The sequence below is a fragment of the Cryptomeria japonica genome, chromosome 3, assembly GCF_030272615.1.
Source record: "Cryptomeria japonica chromosome 3, Sugi_1.0, whole genome shotgun sequence".
NCBI classification, from domain to species: Eukaryota; Viridiplantae; Streptophyta; class Pinopsida; order Cupressales; family Cupressaceae; genus Cryptomeria; species Cryptomeria japonica.
This window is the reverse complement of record NC_081407.1, coordinates 49,541,230-49,548,346: the sequence shown is the minus strand read 5'-3', so window position 1 is coordinate 49,548,346 and position 7,117 is coordinate 49,541,230.

Here is a 7,117-nt window from a genome sequence, read left to right as displayed (position 1 = left end):
ATGCCTTGCTATGTGACCAAAATTTTGACACTTGTAATATTTTACATTAGCATTGAAAGATATATCCAAAGCATTCTTGTAGGACATCTGCACATTTCTCCTACATTCATAACTCTTATGACCAAACTCATTGCAATTATAATGTGTGATATTTGTACTTTGTAATGCATCAAATGAGTTTCTACTCTCAAAATGGGGGTTTACATTCATTTTCCTACAATCTGCCATTCTATGACCGAACTTATTACATCGGTGACAATAACCATGAAAGTTTGGAACATACCAGTTAGATTGCCTTGGTCTTGCAAATGATGTTAGTACTTATCAAGTTGCCATTAGTTTTTATATTCAAAGTCATACTATATACTCTAGTCGGTTAGCACTACCAAATCATGCAGTTGGTATAACAGAGAAGTCGGTATGCACAGTCTAGTCGGTTACAAAAGAAAGCAGTCACAGAATGCAGTACACACCGAGTTGTCTACCGAGTATCTTTTTATGTCTACCGAGCAGTAAAGATGACACACCGAGTTGACATACACCGAGTGAAACGTGTTACCAGATACATTGAACCTGGACATGCATATGAAAACGTGTTACAAGATCGAGGCACATCTAACCGTTATTACATTGGAAATTACACTAGAAGATTGTGTATGATTACGAGATCAATCTAACCAATGAAATATTTTGTTTAGTTATTCATTCGAGGAATCTTGTTTGTAAGATCGAAGCAATGAATTGGATCACCGTTTTAAGAGATCTATTTATACAGCATGAGTGAAGTGTATGTATGTATGAAAGAAGACTGTTATAGAGACACAGAGGTCACCAAGAAGGTTTTTAGAGAATAGTCGAAGAATAGAGTAAACAGAAGGGTTTACCGAGGTATGCTATAAGCAAGGTAATCTATTTTGAGCACATAGAATCTGCTATAACATTTCAGATGTAAAGTTGCAAATATCTGTAATAATTTTATTGTAATATTGTGAACTTGAAAGAGAAACCTTTAACAGGGTAAAAGACTCTAATCAAGTCTATAAATTGTAAAGCCTCTAACTAGGTGCAACATTCAGAATAAATGTTGTAGAATCCTTTAGCAAGGTAGATCTAACAGATCTTGTTACTCCTAACAGGGTAAGCTATCAGAAATAGCTAAATGTAGCTCTAATCGAGAATTCTTTATTATTGCAGTAGTGAAGTTGTGGGTGTCATCCCCACCACAATTTTTCTCTCTAACCAAGATTTTCTGCGTAACCAAAATATATGTGTTATGGAGTGAATCATGTATGATTGTTATCTATTTGTTTTAACTTTATTTTATGTTACTGCACTATTCTGTTTATGCATAACAGTAAAGTTATTATTCAAGAAGGGTTTTGGAGTACTGATTCACCCCTCCCCTCTCAGTACATTAGCTTTCCATATTGGGCCTAACAATTGGTATCAGAACTTGAATCTTGGAAAAGGGTTTAACTACCTAAAGAGAAAGATCTTATCAATGGAAGACTATAAACAATCTTGGAGGATTGTGTATCTGCAAGAAGAGCTGGATCATGCTAATCAAGTGATTGCAGACATGCAAAGGCAAATGCAAAAATCTCTGAAAGTAAGAAGAAGATTATCTGATGACTTGTAGGATTCCCAAGAGTTAGTGGAACAAATTGAGACATCATCTGAGAACAGTATATCTGAAGAGACTGAAGAAATGATTGGAGTATTGAAAGAAAAGAACAAAGCATTGGCTGATCAAATAAAAGCAATGAAAAGAGAACATGAACATTTCAGCACACAAATGACTGAAAATCTAGATGCATTAAGGACAGCTGAGGATAAATCAAGAGATCTACAGATAGAGAAACAATAACTGGAAGTCTTAGTATCTGATAAGAATGATGAAATCACAAGGTTGATTGGGATTCAACAAAATATGACAGATCAACTAGGTTATGCACATCATGAAGCAATTCTGAAGAATGATGAGAATCAAGCATTGAGACTTGAAGTATCAAGGTTGGCCGATGAACTTGAATCAGAGAAGAAATCCAAAGAAAAACTGAAGAAGAGTTATGAAGCATCAAAGATGTTGGATGAGCAACTGAATATAAGAAGACCCAACAAAGATGCAGGACTCGGTTACAAAGGAAAAGAATCTACCGAGAAAGGAATTCATACTACCAAGAGAGGAGAATCATCAAAGCAAGTTGGAAACAAGAATAACATCAAAAGAAAGAAGCCTATTTGCTACTACTGTGGAAATCAAGGTCATACTGCCAACATATGCCAGATTAGAAAAGGTAAGCAAGCGAATATCACTAAGTCCAATGGTTATTGTTACAATTGCAATAAATATGGTCACACATCTAATCAATGTAGGACAAAGTCTGTTAACAACTATCAGAAGACAAAATTCAAAGGGTTTTGTAGAAACTACAATAGATATGGACATAGTACCAAGAAGTGTTGGTCTAAGCAAAAGAACTACATGTGCTCTATACACCGAACAAACACTAAAGGTTACCGAACTCACACAAATCCTTACCGACAATATGCAATAGTACCATGGGATTACAATACAAGGATATGGTGCAAATTTTGTGGAAGATATGGACATATAAGTGCCAACTGTTTTATAAGGTTTGGAATGAACAATCGAAGATCATGGAGAAATCCTGGTATGGCATGTTTTCATTGTCACAAAGTTGGACACTTGGTTCGAGATTGCAGAGATCAACCTAGAGGAGACACTGAGGAGATAAAAGAAAAATTCAAGATGATTTTGAAAAAGAAGGAAATCATGTCAAAAGAAAGCACCTTACCTACCGAGTTAGGTACACCTATTCCAAATTAATCAGAAAAGGTATGAAGGGACTGCATTCTCTAAAGGTTAAAATCATAACAATTCCTATTCTATTATGTACTAAATTCAAAATCTGCATAGTCAAGATGCATTAGTAAGTTTGAAATTCTATCAAAAGTACTTTATAGGAAACCTCTCAAGTCGGTGTATACAGGAAGCTTGTCAAGTCGGTAAATGAAGGAAATTTGGTTACTCGGTTAAAACGAAAGAAAGGAGAGTAAATCGGTTAAAAGGTGAACCGAATGCATTTAATGTTTTTGACCTAACCCTCACGGAGCCCGATAAGGTATTTTGTGTACTTAAAAGCATTTTCGCGGTCATTTTCATTCACCAAGTTTTCAAAAGAGCAAAGCAGAGCGAATCAAGGCGATCAAACCTCATTCAGAGCGAATCCAAAGTATTTACATCAAATCTCATCACACTGTTAACCTAGTTTACCGATCTTGTCAAATTGCTATTATCTACCGAGTGTGAAACGTCTGCCGTTTGTAAACCGTCAAACCCTAAGGATAGTTTGCTAGTTTTATCTAAAATCATCAAATGGCACCCAAGATCCAAGATCTCATAGTTGTCAAGAATGTGGAGAAGCCCTCTCTGAAATACTCTTTGACTCCTAAAGTCGCCTCCGAACCGGATGACAAAACTGCCTTTTCACTCATCCCGGATCGAGTCTTGTTAGTCGAAGATGTGAGATTCTTCACCAAATGTCATGTTGAAGATCTCGGTCATGTTGAGATAAGTGACACATATGATGAGCTATGTACCGATGGCAAAATGGATAGCAAGTACGAACACATCAAAATCAAAGGATTAAATGAAGCCCTAACCTATCCTCGTGTGTTCAAACCCCAATGGGTTAAGTTTGTTTTAAGTAGAGTTCATGATGATTTCATGTGGCTAGAAGAGCAGCCATTCAAAATCACCAAGGAAATCATTCATGTGATCACCGGGTTTCCTATCTATGATCATGCACGAGCACAGAAGATGATATCACAGAAGGAGTTAATCAGTTTAACTGGAGTAGAATTTGATTATAGAGGATTAAAACTGAACAATGTCACTGATGCAGAACTTAAGTTTTCCATTAGAGTAATTGGTTACTGTTTCTTCCAATCAGCAAGGGAAAACAGTGTACCCTGTGCAGCAGTTGACTTAGCCTATAAAATTGTGAAAAAGGGAATGAAAGTTGACTTATGTGAAGTGTTATTGAAGAACTTGTTTGAGAACCTGAACACAATAAGGAAGCCGAAGAAGAACAACTCGACAAATACACTGAAGTTTGGTTCACTTCTTGTATGCATGTTTTTCTACTTTGAGAAATTCTTTCCATCAGTTGGTAAAGAGTAGTTTGGGAGCTACACCGACCAATCACCCATCAGATTAATGACTTTATCAAGAAGTTGGGAGATAATTTTAATGATATAATGGATAACTACTTCAACAAATTTCAAGAGAAGATGCACAACAGGTACCGGATTCCACCCCAGCTGGTAGAGAAATATAAGGATGATATATGCTTTGAGGTAGACACCGATTATTGTTATCTGAATGTTGTGGAACCAAGGACTCAATCTTTGCCACCAATGGGTTACGTGATTGACTTTGATATCACACAACAACAAATTGATGCCTATCTTTCATTACCAAGGCATGCCACCGAGCTGAGATATGGAACTTATGAAGAAGTTAAGGAAAAGGTAAAAATGAGCATTGTAGTACCCAAAGCTACAAGAAAGGCTACAAAGATGATAAAGGTTTTAACGGAGAAATTCGGAGAAGAATCTTCCTCCACACCTTTCAAAGGCACTCTTGCCATTACCGAAGAGGAATCAGAAGCTCAAGAGGCAACAATAACATTGAGCACCGAACTGCCTAAGGGTAAAATTTTGAAAAGAAAGAAACAGGACACTACAAAGGCCCTACCGACTCCACCTCCAACAAAGAGACCGAATACAAGAGCATCAGTTGCATCACCGAGTAAGAAACAAAAGAGTGTTACTGCTCCCAAGGTAACCAAGACCTACAAGAAATCTACTCGGAGACTCATTCTGGCAAAAGAGTCTAGTGATACAGAATCTGAGGATGCCAACAAATTCCAAATTGTCAAAAGCAAGAAGGTAAATATACATGGTGTTGAAAACTTCTGTGCCAATCTAAAAGAATATCGTGGATTTGGAGGATTTAGATTTGTCAAGTATGAGACTAGGAATAATGATGAGAAGAGACAAAATGAAGAAGTTATCATCTGTACACTTCTAAAGTTTCGGCTAGCTCCATTAGAACTAGTAAAGTCACTTCCAAATGAACTTTACTTGCATATTGATAATAGGTGGAAATATGCAATGGACTCAGAGAAACAAATTAGAGAAAGAAGTCTAGTCCATCTATTTCCTGATATGTCTGTAGCAGAAATAAAGGAACATTTGACAACCTACAATTCAAAATTTCTTGTCAAACAGAGAGCTTTAAAACTAATGAATGGGCTATATATTGACGTAGAAAATGAGACAAAAGCAAAATGGCAGGAAATCTTCAAAATCAAGGATGTCAGTGAACAATCTACAGTTGAAATTGTTGATGTCACCGAGCACGATCCTGATGTCACCGAGCAAGGTCTTGATGCTACCAAGCAAGGTCCTGATGCTACCAAGCAAGACCCAACTTACATTATTCAAATTGATGAAGATGTCATGGATGCAGAAGCACCGGAGCAGCAGATGATAGAAGGCGCCACATATGCAAAACTTGTATCTAGTGAATCTGTTTTAGAACAAGTTCAGCCTTATCCACCGATCACTCAACCTGTCTCTACTGAAGCTCCGAAGGTCACCAGTCTGAAGTAGCAAAAGGTACAACTCAAGAAAAGACCTCTCAAGCACCGTCAAGCACTGAAAATGTTGCAGCTGAGACACTCAGTACCGAGACACCAAAGGACACCACAACGACTATAGGAACCAACCAACGTGTTGCCTCTACCGAGCAACCTGTCAAGGGTCAACAAGCCTCTCAAGCTATTGTCTTAGTCCAACCAACCAAAGGTAAAGAGAAGAAGGTGAAAAAGCATAGTTTTAAAGTTGATTTAACTAAACCGATAGTGTTGCCCAATGTGGATATTTCAAAATTAAAAGGGCAAGCACTTATTTCGGTGAACTATGCAAAGCAAAGGCCGAACAAGAAAAACAGATGGCCATTCAAAAGAAGAATAAAGTACTTCAAAAGGTAAAAACACTGCTAAAAGATATTCTCCCTTCAGCAACAGTGTCAACCGATGCAGCCATCCACATTCAACTAGATGAACTCCTTAATCAAATAGAAACATCTAGAGTTGATGCATCTGAGTATTTGAGCAAGCTAAAAGACAAAGAGCTTACTGCAAAAATGATAGAAGAGGTACAAAAAGCTCTAGCTATTGGGAAAGTCAAGCTTGTCAAATTCATTGCTGAGTTGTCCCCTCAACTCAAGCATATTCTTTATTTATTTCAGAAACTTTGCACATTTTCCATATTCATTAAATATATCAAGAATAAAACTGATGCAATTGAGAAAGAGATCACTGATCTCTCGAATAAGTTGACCACAAAGCCCAATTCTATTCAGAATTTTTATACCAAGCTTCAATAGCTAATGGCTCAACAGTTAGAACTAAGAAATGAAGAACATAAGATTAGGATGGATATAATGACACTCCAAACATTATTTCTTCCTCATCTCTCATCAGTTCAAGAACAGATTAACCGAGCTACATGCCTATCTACTACACAAGAGGGAAGCACTCTCTTGATGGCTTAATATCACTATTGGCTGATATTCAAGCACAAAATTCTTTAATGGAAAGTGTCAAAGATGCACTCACAGTCGCTCTCACCGACGCCCGAAAAAAGTATAAATCTATTTTTGATCAGTTACCACCCCCGGATGGAAATTAAGTTTTTGATGTTTGTCAAAAAGGGGGAGTGATACAGATAGGGGGAGTAATATACATACAGTTTTGATATAATATTCGAAGTATAGTATACAGGGGAGTATACTGAGCAGAGTAAGCAGAGCACACAAGCATAGAATAGAACCGAGCATGCACAATTAGAGTTATGTACAGTATAATGATAAGGGGAGTATATCTGAATATACTATTTCATTGACTATTGTATATATTGTCAAGTGTAGTCATTTTGCAAAGTATATAGATTTTTGAGTTATGACTTTGAAAGTAGTTTTTGTCAAACATCTCAACTAATGTCAAAAGGGGAGATTGTTACT